This window comes from Anser anser (genome assembly GCF_964211835.1).
Source record: "Anser anser genome assembly, chromosome: 2".
NCBI lineage: Eukaryota > Metazoa > Chordata > Aves > Anseriformes > Anatidae > Anser > Anser anser.
Genome location: NC_139721.1, coordinates 57,833,227 through 57,851,095, shown reverse-complemented (window position 1 = coordinate 57,851,095; position 17,869 = coordinate 57,833,227). Strand labels below are relative to the sequence as shown.

Below are 17,869 nucleotides of genomic sequence, written 5' to 3'. Positions count from 1 at the left end.
CTCTTTTTCTTTGCTGTCTTCAAAAATCAAATTGAAAACATTTATCTGGGTGTCTTGAGTGCAAAATCCATGAAAGACAAAGACAAAACCAGAAGCCACCCAAAACCTCTGGAAGGGGAAATGAACTTTTGTTGTTTCCTCGGAGTCTGTTGACTAGCTGCTGAAATTTAACTTTCTGAATTGGATTTACCAGATGAAAACATTGTTACGCTTGTCTTGTAACTTGCACATTAAAATTTTCATGCTGATTATCAAGCTGTTTCTTCAAGATTCCCACCTCTGACAGACTGTTTGTGAATGCTTCATCTACACTGTTTCCAGTGATTGTCATTAAAATGTGCTTAACATTTCTGAAACTAAATCAAGAGGAGTGAAAACTTCTTGTCTTACAGTAATACATAGAAGTGCTTTCTGTCTTGCTTTCCTCTACTCTAATGTAACAATAATATTCTTTTAAAAAAATATTATTTGGCCTTAGCTTTACATTGAATTTGCTGTTCCTGCTACTCTTTATAATCTCAGATCTAAGACATATAAAGTCTTTCAGACCACACACACACACACACACACACAAAAAAGGATGCCTCTACTTTTATTGGGTCTCAAATGAAAAATGACAATTTGTCAATAAAAATCATTTCATTTTCAAAGAGTAATTCAGTATATGTACTATCAAAATATTTGTATTTAGTGTTTCTTCTGTAAGCCTGCTGTTAGGAAGTAAAGCTATAATTTATTTTTCATGTTTAAACTCTTTGATTAGTCTGTATTCAAGACACGTGCATTAAAATATAGCTCAGATATATTTAATAGCTGTTGATTGGTTATTAAAATGCTAAATATCTGTAAATTCATTCATTTTACAGATTATTTTGGTATGAAACTGGTAGGAATTAAATGGCTTTTGGATTATATCATTATTTTTTAATAGACTGTAATTTAAAATCATTTGTGGTTGTAAAAGCATTCTAGATAAACTATTTCTAATTTATAGTAGAATAGATTTGCACTAGGTGTAAAAATTAATCTGTGGATTCCGTTTTAAGAGTTATAATGAACATTTCAACCTTCAGCATTTTTCTGTTAGAAGTGCTGAACCAAACACTTACATAAAATGGATTCAGAGCTGTATCTGGAGTTCAGTGTTTATGCTTTTCTAGAGACTAAAAAACACATCAGCCTAAGAGCTAGCAAATAATGAAAACCTATTCTCAGACTCATTTTTAAGTAAATGGGAGGAAGGAAGAAAGAAGGACTTGCCCACAAAGTACTATGAGCAAAGTAGATTAAAATTGAAGAACAAAATTACAGCTTCACTATGGAAATCCACACATTAATGTAACCTTAATTTAAGATGTCGTAATGCACATTTTTATATGCAGTACTGCTATAATGTGGAATATTTAGAAATTGACTCAATACATGACCTCCAGGTTTCAGAATACTTTACAGTTACTATTGGTATTGAAATGATATGGCAGTATGTAGTTTGCTATACAGGCAAATTTTTCATGATGCCCACGATTTAGGTTACCTGTTGCTTTTTACCATTGTGTTTCATTTTAGTTGCTTTGATACTTTATAACTTTTTGGGATGAAGCTTTCATTGTGTAGCTGTTGCATCACATTGACTTTAAATACTCTAGAAAATTTCTTGTTCAGCTTTAATCAGAAAGATTTGGCTAAGTCTTAGAATCAGTTTAATTACAAACTAGTAGTTTTCCCAACAGATCTAACAATACAAGAAGTAATATTGAATTTAAGTATTAGTTCTGTTGTAGGTATAAAATGTTATTCTTGTTATATTTATATTGCAAGTCATAGAAGGTCTTGATTTCTATCACAGGCAGAAAAAAGGAGTTCCACCGTCTCTTAATTTTCAATCTATTTCAACTATATTCTTAAGTCCTTCTGAATGTACGTGATGCTAACTAAGCAGAAGGTATAATAAAATGTTTTCCTTATCTATCCCTTCAAGCTACTTACCCCAGCAAAATACTTGTTTCTGAAGATAAATGAATGGAGAGGCCAAAGAGCACGTACTGTGGCCAGCTATCCAGGCCAGAAGGACCCTGGCTATTATGGGAGTTTTCATTTGGGGCCCTGCTAAGCAGAAAAGGTAGATATCCATTACAGAGGAAGTTAATGAGGATGGAGCAGTGTCAACAAGACCACATGGGACAGAGCTGGGAACATAATTATGCTTTGGATACACAGATCCAGGCCTCTTCTCTGCAGTGGCTTTGCCTGCAGCATAAAAGGAATTGCAATTGCTGGTGCTAGCAAGCTATCAAGCAACAACTGCTAACAATATTTAGCACATTACTCCCAGGCTTACCAACAGGGACAAGACATGGTGAAGACCTTGTAAATGGAAGGTGATATTAAATTAGAATCCCTCACTCTCAGGCCACTGATCTAGCTGTTATGTCAAATTCCTTTTGACATGATGAAATTAGAGACATTCAAATACACAACAATACAAAAGTGTTTTTTTTTTTTGGGGGGGTGGGGAGGAGAAGAAAAAAATATTAAGTTCTCCATACAAGGCTGTCTTTGTGTCTGCGAACATAATACTGCAACTAAAAAAATACAATAATGCCTGAATTAAGATTTCGAAGACTATCTCAATCAAAGACTCTGAAGTTTATATATTCTGATGTAATTTTAAATTTATCTTTTTTTTTTTTTTCATTATTGACATTTTGTCAGCTTCTGAGTGGCAAAATTGATAACTAAACATCAGGGAAAGTGTGAGCTGTCACTTAACATTTTCCTGTTTTACTTTTACATGGAATTGTGAGAGATTGGAAACCCAAATGCATCCTATTATAGTAAATTATAAAATGTAATTAGCAAAAGAGTAACTGAATTCAATATGATTGATCACTGACTTGATGTATTTATTCTGATTTAAATCTAGCCAAGATAAAATCTCTGCAAAACAGACAGTTTTTCAGTGTTTTACAGATCTTTAAGACACTTATAAATTATATAGGTAAATAAGATAGCAATTTAAAGTTCTTGAAGGTTTATTTTGCTTGGCAATGTTATGCTTAAAAGAATTTTACAACTATATTAAACAATATCATATTAAATTCTTGTATGAATAAGTATTAAAATGTCCTGCTCTCATTCTCATGCGGTATAAAGAGTACACATGGCTGTTCATTGTTAGTGTTCTCATAGTATATCCAAGTTGATGACTTCCTCTAAAATACAAAGACTGAAAAATATAAAAGGGATTTAAAGAGACAATGCTTGGCAAATGGAAAAGAAACTGTGGTTACTTACTCTTTTCCTCACAGGGAACATTTTCAGAATGATGAATAGGAGTTGTAGAACATGATAGAACAGCTTACACAGCAATATGAATTATGATGCCTTTCAAAAGTAGTCACAAAAACAAACAAACAAAAAATATATATAAAAAAAACACAGGATGTATTAATTCTTTGTTGTCTTTTAAGAATTTTAAATTGCTATATGAGTTCTAGATCTCAGAAACAAAGTATATCAGGGACAAAGAGCAGATAGGTTTCACTGGATGTGGTCACCACAAGTGAACAGAGCTCACTACTTAGGAGTTTTAACTATGGTGATTAAACATGGGAGTCAAAAAAAGAAAAAGACGTGAATCTCTGTTAAATCATTAATTTGTGTGTTCTAAATGACTGGGAACACTCTAAAAATGTCAAGAAAACTGCCAAAAAACTTCATAAACAGAGCAGAGAAAGTCATAGTGCAGAAACATGTAAGGTTTTATATAATCCACAATACTCTAAATATTCTCTGCATATTTTATGGAATTGAAAACAGACATACAAGCACACATACAAGTGCTATGTGTTATGTGTTGCCATGAGGAGTATGAATATGCAATCTGCTACAGAAGCTCCCTAGCATCCTTACTCATTAACATTGCAGCCAAGGAGCAGTCCTGTTATCTTCGGACTGTTATCCATGATATTTGGGAGGATATGAAATGGTATTTTTTCTCCAAATGGTGTATGTACATTGCTTCTCTCTTTCATCTGTACAAGAAGAATATAAAAAGAGACCATCATTGCAAAAATTATTTTTATTCAAGGCTTGGTGGTAAAATTGCGTTTTTCTAACACATAGAATTACAACAGAGTAACTCCAAAATTAAATCAGAATTAAATTAGTTGAAGAAGGGTAGCAAAAAGGAAATGGAAATGATCACAATTACATTTAATGGAGTTTGGGTTCTTCTTCTTCTTCTTCTCTTTATTGTTTTTTAAACAGTCACATAACTGTTTATTTAAAATTAATTTGGGTTTCCTTCTCGCTTAAATTGTTAGCACAACAATCTCAGTGGCAACAGTTACTTTAAAAAAGCATCACAAGAAATTAACGTTTTAATCCTTATAACTAGAAAATGAGAGATTTCCCTGTTGAATGTTGAAAGACAAATTTTTTTTCTACAGCTGTCTTGACAATCTTAGGTAGCTTTAGCCAATAGGATGTCTTTTAGGCTTGTGAAAATTGGTATCTTTTCTGTGCAGTATTATAAGCAACAGAAGTGCAGAAGTGCCTGCAGTTCTCCTTTGGTCAATGGAGATAGCAACTTGTGTCAATAAAACCCAGCTTTTACCATTATTGTTATTATTATTATTTTTAATCACATATAGCTGTTTTAGCACTTTTTTTTTTTTTTTTTTTTTTTTAAGCAGAGAGGATCTTCCCAAGCTATTAGCTGCCCTACTCACTGCTCAATGTCCATGGCATTTGGGGCAGAGCTACAGCCCTGGTATAAGGCAGCTGGTAGCAGTGTTGCTGAAAGAGGCATACTGCAGTTACGGATTGTGCTCACAACACCCTACCCAGCTTCCTGCAGAAAATTGGAGGGAGGGGGTGAAGGTAGAGAGGGATGTGTGCCAGCATGGTGCTGAATAAAACTCCTGTCTTTGCCAGCAAATTGGAAGGCAGTGCTAGGTTCAGTTACTGTCCCGTTCATCTTCCAGTGACTGATCTCTCACTCTGTCCTTCTCCACGAGATGCAGATAGCTGCCAGGGAAGATTAAGGGCATTGCTAGTGCTCTTTTTTATGTATCTCTGTGATATATACTGGCTGGGCCAAAATTTACCCTTAGCAGTAATTCCCAGTGGTAGATGAGCCAGAATGATTTATGTTACTTTATATCCCTTGATGTACCCCTGGAAAATAAAAAGATGTTTCCAGACAAATTAATATGACAACCAGACTTACATAACGAAAAAGTGGTAAGTGTATTGGTTTTCCCCTAACATCAAATTTAACATATAAATTGAATTGGTTTCAAATGCCAGATCATTAGATAGCTAGCGTACAAAGCTATTTTCGTAAAAGACTGACCCATGAGAAATATAAATAGCGTTTGAAAATGTCACATGGAGATAAACTGTGCTGATTGCTCAGCTTTTCATGTGTGTGTTTTCAGGATTGTGCAGATGTTATAAAATTAGACTCATTTTCTGGTGCCTTACATGTAATATTATTCTACTCAGCTCTTTAACTCAGCTATTTTTTTTAAGTCTTATGAAAAGATATCTTCCCATTTAATGATTACAGGAAAATAGAACCTAGACTCAATGACTGCCATGGTTTAAGATCAATTTGAACTTCAGTGTGGAGATTGAATGATCTCAGATACCCAAACACTTTAATCACAGCTATATGTAATTTTTATGAGCCACACAACTCCTTTGTCCCATGCTCTGAGAGATAGCACCATCATTGTAGATCAGCACAGATATCTCCACTGTGTTGTGCACAGCCCAGGATGGGGCCATGGGGGTCTCTGGTGTCTTTTTGGTTCCCTCCCGGGGTCTTCCCACATGTATCCAGGTAGTTCTCCCTACACATACCCCTGTGGTCCCCCCGTATATCTCTGGGGACCCTCCTACATGTACCCCTGAGTTTTCTCCCTGAGTGACCCAAACCCAAACATCAGTTACTGGTTTCACAGACATTATCCAACTGTGCTTGCCCATTTGAATCCCCTCGGCACACCACATGACACCAGCCTGTAGCTGTACCTCTCTGGATGATTGCAGCCAACATATATCACTGTTGTAGTAACTGGGTTTCACTTCAATGTGGTGGGTCCAACTGGGGCTCACATTCTAGCACAGCTGTCACATATGGATAGGTTGCAAATGTCTTAACATATATGTCATTATTAGGAGAGGCTAACACTGGGTGGTACTGCGAGTTATCTGAAATGGGAGCAAGAGCCCCCTCAGGTTTGAGGTCAGATCTTGAGCTATTCTCTCTTCATGAGCAGAGCTAGATAGTCTTTCTACATCCAAACAACCCAGATGAATAACTGCCTGATTTTGGCAATGCATCATTAATGAAACAAAACAGCAACAAAATAATTCTTATTATACCAAGTCTTTAAAACCACACCCAATAGATAACAGATAATAGATACCATTTCCTGAAAATGAAACAAATGTCTCAGAAAAAAAAGAGAAATTCAAAAGCAAGAATTTACCCTGAAATATAAGCTATAAGAAGGGGTTTGTTGCATACATGAAGCATTTGGAAAACTCTGAAATTCATAATCACATTTTCAGATATATCATAAAAATTGGAAACAGAAATAATTCAAAGATGTGAATAACTGGTAAGTTGTCATAAACATACAATTTTACTTTTCTGTACATTTTTTTCCTGTGGTCTTAATTAATTATTATTTTTATTAATAATTTTTAAATATAGCTTTTCCAAAACTATAGCAGATTTTGAAGTGGAGGAATGCTGCTTAAGTCTGAGCAAAAAAATGAGAAAAATGTGAGAGTTTTAATGTATATGTGGCAAAATCACAAAGAATTACAAAGTGAGGAAATACAGAAAACTAAACTTTGCTTTGATTTTTTTTTAATATCCAAAAGTAACATATTTATTTCATTTCTACACTATGACATTTATTGGAATTTATGATGTACTTCTTATATGGTATGATATCTTAGTAGTCTGACGTTAATAATAATCTTATTCATCATAACTCATACTACTAAATCAGAAAAAACATTCTACATTCTGATATTTTGATAATTAGCTGTGATAAGGTAAGGATTCAAAATACATAGGTTTCCTGAAGAAACCTATATAATATATATATATTTAATATAATGGAAAACATAAAGAAATGTTCACTCCTCCTTTGGGTAATATCATTCCTCTTGTCCAGTCTATAGACAATTTTTTTCTAAACAGTGCTTATTTTATATTACAAGGTAATTTGTTTCAAGAAAACAAATAGTGTTTTATAAGAATTTCATACATTCTTTTAAACAATATAATCTATAAAACATCTTTGTTGTAGTCTAATTTCCTTTACTAGAATCATCCATCTCTACCTAAAATGCAAAGTATATCTGATAGAGGAATTGAGTTCTATACTCCTAAATGTAAATTAGTACTAACAGATTTAACAAGATGCACATTGATCTTCACTAATATTAATATAAATTCAGAAATGAAAGAACTTGCCCAAAAGTAAATTTCTGTCAAGATGGCAGTAAGGTTAAGAATGTAGTTCATGTGACCTAATTGTAGATATTTAATAGATAATTTATTATCTTAGGTTAATTATCATGATCTATTTTAGACAGAAATAAGTTGATTTAGACTTTGTACTTAGTTGTCTTTCTTACAATGCAATAAAACACCACTGCCTTTCTCTTTCCATTGACTCCTGGAGGAGCATATTAAGATAGATCTTTCAGGTGCTTAAATTAATAAATCACATCCTAAGAAAACATGGGAGCCCCAGGCCTTGTATTGTTAAAAATAAAAACACTATCTGTGTAGTAAAAAATAATTATTCACAGGCATAGAAATAAAATAAGTAAATACTTAGGTTATTAAACAGCCTGTAATGCCCATGTCCACAATAAACACTGCCATCTTTCATCCTCTAGTCACAATTTTTCAATAAAAATGGACTTTATTCCATATTATGTTTTGTTCTTTTGGTAATAGCATTAATTTTTCCACCTTATTTAGCAGTCATATTTAGTAAGCACTGATTTTAAGAGTAGAATTAATTCACACAAATATTATTAATGAAAACAATGTCATGCAGTAATAAAACAGTTACAAGTAAAGCTAAAAAATATAAAAGTAAAATGAAACAGTTTGGACATCATAGCTTTGGTCAAGGCTCTGATATGCTTTGTCAAAGTGACAGCAGATACCTGTGGGGAAGCACCGGATGTTTTTTTACTCAGCAGAAACTGTGAATAAGTTTGATTTAACTGAGGCAGAGAGGCTGCAAATTGATTTCTTGATTCATTTAGGACACAGTCAGAGGTAGCATATAGAAAACCCTAGAGAGAAGAGGACAGCATTACTGTTTCCTTCCTTAATAGGTGTAAAAGGTTGGAACTCTGTCAAGTGGTGGCAAGTTCATCTCTATAAAAGACAATGTAAGGTGTTTGCCTGTCAGACACATTGATTTCTTGATGCAAGGGAGAACTACTGGTGACAATCTCAACAGCTTCTGATGGCTTGCTGCCTCCTGCAGCTGGACAAAGGAGATAAGTGGGGGATGCTGAGCCAACCCAGCCCTGCTGCCATTCACACCACCAAGCTCAGGCATGCAGGCTGCTGCTACATTGATAGCAAACTGCAACAGGTTTATTCATCACAGTCTGCTCTGTCTTCCCCCTTCATGAAGTTAACAGTTAAATATTGATTAAAAATTAGTTCATAATTATTTAAAAATCAATTCAAAAAATCAAATGTAAAGTTGTATGTCCTCCCATCCCTATCTCAAGAGAGGAAAATTAATTTAAAGAAAACAAAAAAGCTTCTTCAAGTTTTGAAAAACTAAGAAGCTACACTGTTTAGTTCTATATGCAGAAAATCCCCAACATTTTTATTTTCAAATTAATTAATAAAAATAATAATTATAAAAATAATATAATAAAATTATTAATATACTAATTATTAGTAATAAAACAACGTATTAATAATTAATAATAATTAAATATAATAAAAACAATAATTATTAAAAAACAAAAGTCAGTAAAGGATTCAGCACCGAAGTCATGATGTCTTAAGAGGGCTTTAGAGAGCATACCACAACAGTAGCTGCTTTGGATTTTCAGGACTTTACTATTAGGCAGCTAGCTATTTATATATATCTGTATATATCTTTAGCGAGGTGGGGATTGGTCTATTCTCCCACATGCCCAGTGATAGGATGAGGGGGAATAGGCTAAAGTTGCGCCAAGCGAGGTTTAGGTTGGATAATAGGAAGAACTTCTTTACCAAACGGTTTGCTAGGCATTGGAATGGGCTGCCCAGGGAAGTGGTTGAGTCACCATCCCTGGAGGTCTTTAAGAGACATTTAGATGTGATATGGTTTAGTGGAGGACTTGTTAGTGTTAGGTCAGAGGTTGGACTGGGTGATCTTGGAGGTCTCTTCCAACCTAGATAATTCTGTGATTCTGTATTTTTTTCATAAAGATCTGTGCATATACTGCTATTTATCATTTATTTAAATAAACTGTATTTAATACAGTTTATAAACTATATATATATAAAGGTTACATAATTTGAGGCCATTGTTCATTAACACCACATGTAAACTCCTTAATTTGCAAATGTAACTTGGGGTGGTTTTTATCAGAAGGCATTATCTTGAAATGCAATTTTTCCTTCTGTTCTTTTCCTCCCTCAGCTTTATAGTCAGAAACCAAACCTTGTTCCATTGGCTATTCTCTGAGTGATCTAAAGAAGGACGAGCATGTGGGTTTAGGTGTAGTGAGGTTAGAAGTAGTTCATAAGAACTACTTATATTGTATTAAGGTGCTCAATAAACTGAACACTATACATGAAAAAGTCCTGTGACCTGAAAAGATTAAGCTTAGCCTTGAAAAGAAACAATAACATCTTTACTAAAGAGCTAAAGCTATAAACATGTCAAAAGCATCCCAGTCACTCTCCTATCTTATCAGGCACTTCCTCCCTTCAGACTTTCTCCTGTATTGTATTGGATTGTTCCTTTTCATTCCCCTCGACTTTTTGATTGACTAACTATCTAACATAAAACTATTTTTGAGAGAGCATGGGGCAGTCAAAGCCCATTTTTCACTATTAAGGAACTGACACCTATTTATTAAATATATATATAATCCATTAACAGTGGACTTTATAGACATACATAATTTATAACCATTACTGTCTGCAGGATATGAGTTCTGGCTTATATAAACTAATGAATTAAGTCTTTGTCCACTCAGTTACTATGGCAATGTTATGGACTTCCCAGCTTCAGCTGGCTTGTAATGAATTAAACAGTTAGCAACTCTGACAGAATCCTGAAATACAGGAAATTATGTGGATGAAACCAGTTTTAAAGGAGGGAGGTATCCATACAAACATATTTTAGTAAGAACTTAATTTGGGGCAATTTTAAATTATCTGATATAGTGAATTATGGCATCTTTCAGGGCTCATGCATATGCATGTGTTTATATGCATTGAAGTTATGTACTCAGCTGCATAGGAATGAGAGAATGCTCTCAAGCCTGAGAAAAGCTAAATGAGGACAGGAAATATCTAGAAAGAAGGCGTGCTGGTCTCCAGGTCTAAGGCCAAGAGATGTCTTGAAAAATATTTGTTCAGTTCAATGGACTTTCAGTGCTTCTTTGCTACCAATTGCCATGAGCCACCATGAGGGGATGAACCTTGAAAGAAGTCTTATGTGTCATTTTCACAAAACAAACAAACAAAAAATGCCAAAAAAAAACCCACATACACAAAAAAAAACCTCCTCCAGACTGTCTCCATGAAGCAGAAATCATTCTAATCAGCACAGGGAACACTGATGGATATTTAACTGCTTCTTACAACTCGGCCTCAGCATGTTAACCTCATGTAGGGCATCACAAAAAGTCCACACAGATCATTATGTGCTAAATAGAAATGCACAGAAAGTAAAAAGGAATTTGTAATTAATAAGAAAGACTCAAGGTATTTTAATTTGATTCCAAGTAAGGACTGAACTATGTTGAATGATCATGGAAGTATAAATGGTAATTTCGCCCCCCCCCCCCCCCCCCATTTGTCAGGAAAAGCTATATTACATGTACTAAGTAGCTAGCAAGAGGATTGGACAAACTGGGGCTTTATTTTCTGGAAAAGTATACACTCCTTTCACAAAAGTAATCAACAAAATTAAATCTTTGAGATATCACATGAAGAAGAGACATCTTGGCTATTCATGTCAAGGACTAGGTCGAGGATACTACGCAACTGAAAAGACTGGAACTAAAAATAATTTATTTATTTATTTATTTATTTATTTATTTATTTATTTATTTATTTATTCTAGACTGAAATTATTCTCTGATGTTCTGTTAGGATACAGGAATATCATAGGAATTTAAAGTAACTCATATCCACACAGTATCCTTTAAAGACTTTTTAGAGTGTGAAATATCAATAGCTAGAAAAGGCATTGTATTATTAGGAATTGTGTATTTGTGATTTTGAATTTCATAAAATGTGATTCCATTAAAAAACTGTTTAATCTCTGCACGATTTACAAATCTGATGGGGTATATTGGGTTATACCTGGAATATTTTATTCCAAAACTTGAAACTGAACAGCAAAGAAAATAAAACCTGGTTGAAGATCTTTGATATGAAACTTACCATGCAACAACATTTTTGCTGGCCTAGAAGACCTAATGCTTGGTTCCTGTCCCCCTCTCAATATCTCATTGCCTGAAAAGCGCTTACAAAGTTGAATGAAATCAAATAAGAACCACATTGAATTAATATAACTATGGCATAAGAAACAGATAAGAAAAGGATACTAGCCTTTAACATAACTGATAATTTGTGTGAAGAAAGAGGATGAAATGTGTTCCTGGTTGATGAGCAGAACAGTGAATCTATATATTTAAAGAAAAAAAATGAATAAAGCAGGGAGACCTAAATATGGAGACAAGCCTCTGCTCACTAGGAGCTAAATAGAACCGAAATTGTCATTACTACTGTCATTGCAGGAGGTAATGGAAGATTCATCAACTGAAATTTAGACTAAGAGAATAAAATCTAAGAAACAATATTATCCTTTTAGAAGTTTGTCAATTAAGTCTTTTCCATCCATCTCAACTTATCATGATTCTGAAAACTATACATATTCTTCAGTTTGTTTCCTCTATCTGAAAGCAGGCAAATTCTGTTTTTCTTGTCTCATATTACTGCAAGTTTTCTGAGGGATGGTGCATTCTTTCAGAATTCTTTCATCATTTTTCCAAATGACATCCATTGTGGTGGTGCATAGGGTGGGAACACTGTGTGCTGACCAGGGTTTTTTGTTTTGTTTTGTTTGTTTTGTTTTAGTTCTATTTTTATGTTAAGTATTAGAGGAAATATTCTAGCTTATAATGGAAAGTCTTGTTAAAAGTAATCCTTCACTTCTTTATTTACCTCATTGTCAGTGTTTTATTAATAATCAGAACACAAAGTTAGATATTGAAAATAAAATATATTTTTTTTTCCTTTTTTTTTTATGTGAAAGCATGCATTATTTAACTCTTTGTAGGGATTTAGGATTTTTTAAGTTTTTAGGATTATTTATTTCATTTAAAATGTATCCAGGAATGTCTCCTTAAATATAAGAGTTTGAATCTGATTTAATTCTACTTTCCTATTGGCATAACCTGGATGATTTCATTTAAGGGTGCTTCTGATTTAGCTCATTTTATGTGGAGAATTGACTCAGAAGCCAAAACCACAAGTTTAGCAATACATCAGGACACGTCAAAAAGCATCAGCTTAACTGAAATGTTTAAAATTATTTTTATCCTTGGGTGTTTCATGTTTAGGGGAGTTAAATCTCCTCAGAAACCATGGGAAAGGTGAATTCATTTAATTATTAATGTCTGTAAGAAATTATGAATGAAAGCAAAAAGGAACATGAATCCTGAAAAGAGTTTTGGAGCATTTCATGAAGTGTTTTCCTGAAGATCATCTGGCAAACAGATTCAAGTGTGAATCACAGAATGTGGTCCTTTACATCATTATGCTGACAAGTGGTTCTTCAGTACTGAGTGGTATCCTGTGGAGCTGAAAATGTTCCAGTAGGATTTGCCCAGTGAATCAAACATGTTGTAATTGGATTTGCTACTTCTTTACAATAAAAAGCAAATTCCAGAAGGCAAGTAATTTTTGTTTTTACTGTGTATGTGTGTTGGTCTTTTTAATTAGCAAAATATTTATGAAAAAAGACATGGTTTTAGTCATAAGTTTCAATATTTCAAATTGTATCACAGTATCACAGATTTCTAGGTTGGAAGAGACCTCAGATCATCGAGTCCAACCTCCGACCTAACACTAAGTACTCCACTAAACCATATCGCTAAGCTCTACATCTAAACGTCTTTTAAAGACCTCCAGGGATGGTGACTCCACCACCTCCCTGGGCAGCCCGTTCCAATGCTTAATAACCCTTTCGGTAAAGAAGTACTTCCTAACATCCAACCTAAAACTCCCCTGTCGCAACTTTCGCCCATTCCCCCTCGTCCTGTCACTAGGCACGTGGGAGAACAGACAACCCCCACCTCTTTACAGCCTCCTTTAAGGTAACTGTAGAGAGCGATAAGGTCGCCCCTGAGCCTCCTCTTCTCCAGGCTGAACAAGCCCAGCTCCCTCAGCCGCTCCTCGTAAGACTTGTTCTCCAGACCCCTCACCAGCTTGGTCGCCCTTCTCTGGACTCGCTCGAGCACGTCCATGTCCTTCCTGTAGCGAGGGGCCCAAAACTGAACACAGTACTCGAGGTGCGGCCTCACCAGAGCCGAGTACAGGGGCACAATCACTTCCCTCGACCTGCTGGCCACACTGCTTCTTATGCAGTCCAGGATGCTGTTGGCCTTCTTGGCCACCTGGGCACACTGCTGGCTCATATTCAGCCGACTATCAACCAATACTCCCAGGTCCCTCTCGGCCAGGCAGCTTTCCAGCCACTCATCTCCCAGCCTGTAGCTCTGCTTGGGGTTGTTGCACCCCAGGTCTTTTGTCTTGCGCCCCAGGTTTTTTTGTCTTAAAAATAAATAATTGTCATAGTTAAAGAAAGCTAAAATTAAATATATATATCTTTATTTTAATGTGTATAGAGCAGTATACCACCACAGATCTAACAATCTCTTAGCATCTCAGCATCTGTTTACTAAATTGAATTTTTTATTTATTTTATTATTACTATTATTTTTTGTCTAAATATAATTGCTAAAGCTGTTGAAGGACTGCAGAAAATGAACATATTTACTTCTAATGTCAAGTTCTCAGATAGAACATTTCAACTTTTCTTTAGCTCAGAAACATCTGGACTGAAGTATGGCAGAATAGTTTGTGAAAAAGAACATAATATAATCCTTAATTTACCAGTGTTTGGATAAAAACATGTAGATATGCCTACTTCATTTTCTCACGGAGAAGAAAAGAAAAATAAAGTAGGAGTATCTGTATCTCTTGTCTATGAAACTGTACAACAACTTCTATTCTTCAGTTAATAACATGTGGAGTCTTCCACTAGAAGAGGAGATGCCACACCGACTTGGGAAAAATTTTTAAGGATAAACCAGTTTTGGAGAATCTGCTGGAGCTCCTGTGTGTGTGTGTGTGTGTGTCAGTGCAATATTATCCATTACACCTTTGGGGAATTTGAGTAGATTCCAAAAGTCTCCTTTAAGTTTTGTTTATTTCTTTTTGATGTCCCTGATTTAATTTTAATATTCTTCTAGTTCCAGCTGAAAGCCAGTAACGTAAGAATTTATATGGGCTCCACCCATATCTTAACCAGCACTTCCAAAGGTCACTGCCACAGAATGAAAGCTATCTGTCCAAGTCCTGCCTACAAGAAGTTTATCTGTCCCCACAGAGCTATGCTCTGTTGATAGAAATAGTGTAGGTGATGCTTTCTTTGCCCCAGAGACTTTTTGGATGGGATGTGTTGCCTTTAGCAGGCTGTTTCTAAAGGGGCTCCAAGGAATTGCAGTTGGAAGACTTAGGCTTCCTTCTCCTACGGGCATGACTGAAGTGTCTGAAGCTTCACTTTCAGCTCTGCATCATATGATTGACAGAAGAGAGTGAAATAATGATTTCATGTTTTTCAAATTATGAGAATCTTTGTCCACAGCAGAGGTAGCAGTCACCTAAGGGAAGACAAATATAGACCCAGAAATAATGAGCTGGTTTCAGCTGCATGTATGTCTGGGAAACTGCAGATCAATAACCAATTGCTCAGCTCTAAAAATACTGGTGGACCAGGCCTGAAAAGACTGGCTATCTCCTCTTCTATATTCATAGCCACTAGCAAATAAGTATTTTGCAGCTAGCTATATAAGACAAAATTCATAAAGAATATGAACACCAATAGTCACTGGCTTTAATTCTGGCTCCCTGTTGGTCTACTCATGTCTTTTGGTGATTAAAATAGTTCCACTGAAGGAATGAGAACAAACAAGATATACCGTGGTTTAAGGTTGTAAAGCAGGTAATATGTCTCTCCGTACTGTCTATATTAACTTTAGCTGAACAGGGAATGAATCTCCCATTTGTTTTCTTCAGCCATAGTAGGAAATCTCATCATTCAGCTTTGACCTTTCCCCTCATTTAAAACAAATGTCCTACCTTTCCCTACATTCCTACATACTTTTGATACTAGTGATAGGATTTGAAAAATAAATATCACAATTTGAAATTTTAAAAGATGTTTCATTTCTCTAGTACGTACAGACTTCTGCCAACTGCTTGTTGGGCATTGAAAGCTCAGTTTTTTGTCATCTGAAATGTCAATAGGGTTTTTTCTGTATTGCCACAGATACTCTAGTAAAGTGATGGGGTGTTAATATACTGCCTAAAAAGATAATCAGCACACCATTATAAAGCAATAGCAATGACTGTATTTCTAGTCAGTCAGCTCTACATTGATTAAAATCCACAGACTTAAAGGCACTAATAAACTAACAAATTAATTTCTCTAAAGCTATTTTGTTCATGTATAACTGACAGATAATTACTCTGGCAATTCTATGTAATAGTTCGAAGTCCTTCCCTAATGGTATCATTTCATATTTACAAAATGAAGAAAATAATGTCCCAATTAGAATAAAATGAAATTTATGTCACATTCATAACATATAAGTAATTGCTCTCCAAGTAAGTGAAGTGCTGGGTGACTAGTGAAGACACACGTAGCTGTTAATGTGTTAATATGCAATACCAGTCAATATGATTTGGTCAAATGTCACATCAAGATGTGCGTTAAAGGAGACACTTCTCAAGGTTAAGTAATAGCTTTTAAAATAACTAGTCATGCACAGACTAGCAAGGCTGTTGTTGATATAGCTCTAATTAATTGACTGAAGATATTACATTTTAGATGTTAGCTCTTCTCGCCAGAGTATAATTAAATTTGGCATACTTGTTAGATGTAGCAGTCCAAATTATCAAAAACACAATGTGTGAAAGACATAAAGTCAAAAAAGACTCAACTAAAATATTTAGATTCAGTACAAATAAAGCTAAAACAATATTAAGCGCTAAACTAATTTAAAAAAAAAAAAGAAAAAAGAAAGAAAAAATCATGCAAAAACAAAACAACAACAACAACAAAAAAACATAAGCTCAGAGGTATTATTGAAAAGGTGACCTGAGCAGGACTGGTATCCACTCACATAAATAAATAAAAAATGCACGATGTATAGGTGGCATATGAAAACAGCGATATTCAGTAAAATACAAAGTTTAAATAACAACATTTTTTTTTATTTGTTTACTTCCCACTATTGTTTTTTACCAACTCAGCAAAATGTTACTGTTATAGTAGTGACTTACCCTGTGCTAATCTGCAATCAAGAATCCTACATAGCTGGAGCTAAATATACCATATTTATTCTTAAAAGTTTAATATGCCTTTTTCTGGTCTCATCACATAAAATTCTTAAAACATGTGAAGAATGGAAAACTTACATACAATATATCTTGACAGCGATTGGAAATAATTAAATCATGGATAAAAAAACAGTGAAAATGGTAAAGAGTTTCTACCATAACAAATCTGTATAAAATATTGTTTTCTACGTGAAATTCACAAAGTGTAAGAAGCAGCAAGTATAAGATTGTCTACCATTTTGCACACAATGAAAGATTGTATCAATTGCTCTACTGATATTACAAAAATAAGCAAATAAATAAATAAATTATGTTTAAGTTTCAAAACAAAACATTTGCTAAGTTTAAGTATCAAGACAAAAAAAAAGAAAACATATACATTAAATAAAGTAGTGTGTGTATGTATGTGTGTTGGGGGGGGGGGCTGCTAATTGCTTGAGGGTTATACGAGTATTATAGCTTAAGTGTCTACCACATTGGGTGGAGCCTAAAGAGTCCAATGAAAAAGAGTTACTGTCAAAACAACACTGATGCACGAAAGAAAACTCACATCATGTGAGGCCTTTGCTTGAGACAAGAATCGTGTTTCAGAAACTGGCTAATAATTAATTTGATTATCTCACGTGAATTGTTCTATTTTTCTGTTGTTGTTTATTTGATATTATAAAAACAAGCAAAGACAACACAAAAATTCAGAAAAGGAGTTACCTTTGAAATGACCATTCATTTTCAAGATTTTATTTAGTTTCATTCTTTCGTTATTGTTTCTGCACAAAACTTTAAGGACAGAAAGAACTGTTTTCCTCAGGAGTCACTGTTTCAAATTCCCGCAGTAAAACAGGATCAAGTACACATCTATGTATTAGATGATTCTAATAATATCTAGTTAACATCTACCTTGTTACTATGTTTTGGTATGTTTTTATTCCCTAATTGTAAGAC

General features: G+C 34.5%; 1 protein-coding gene across 17 annotated transcripts in view; it reads left to right on the top strand.

Moving 5' to 3' along the window:
• The window catches only part of CDH19 (cadherin 19), a 113,985-nt gene that overhangs the window by 51,819 nt on the left and 44,297 nt on the right, over positions 1 to 17,869 (top strand). The window contains exon 1 of one of the 17 annotated variants that reach the window (XM_083823502.1): positions 10 to 2,119. The exons of 15 other annotated variants lie outside the window; for them this stretch is intronic. The gene's annotated coding sequence lies outside the window, so the exon portion shown is untranslated. Of the gene's footprint in view, positions 1 to 9; positions 2,120 to 7,441; positions 13,194 to 17,869 lie in introns of those variants that run through there. One more of the 17 variants, XM_083823512.1, reaches the window with a different exon arrangement.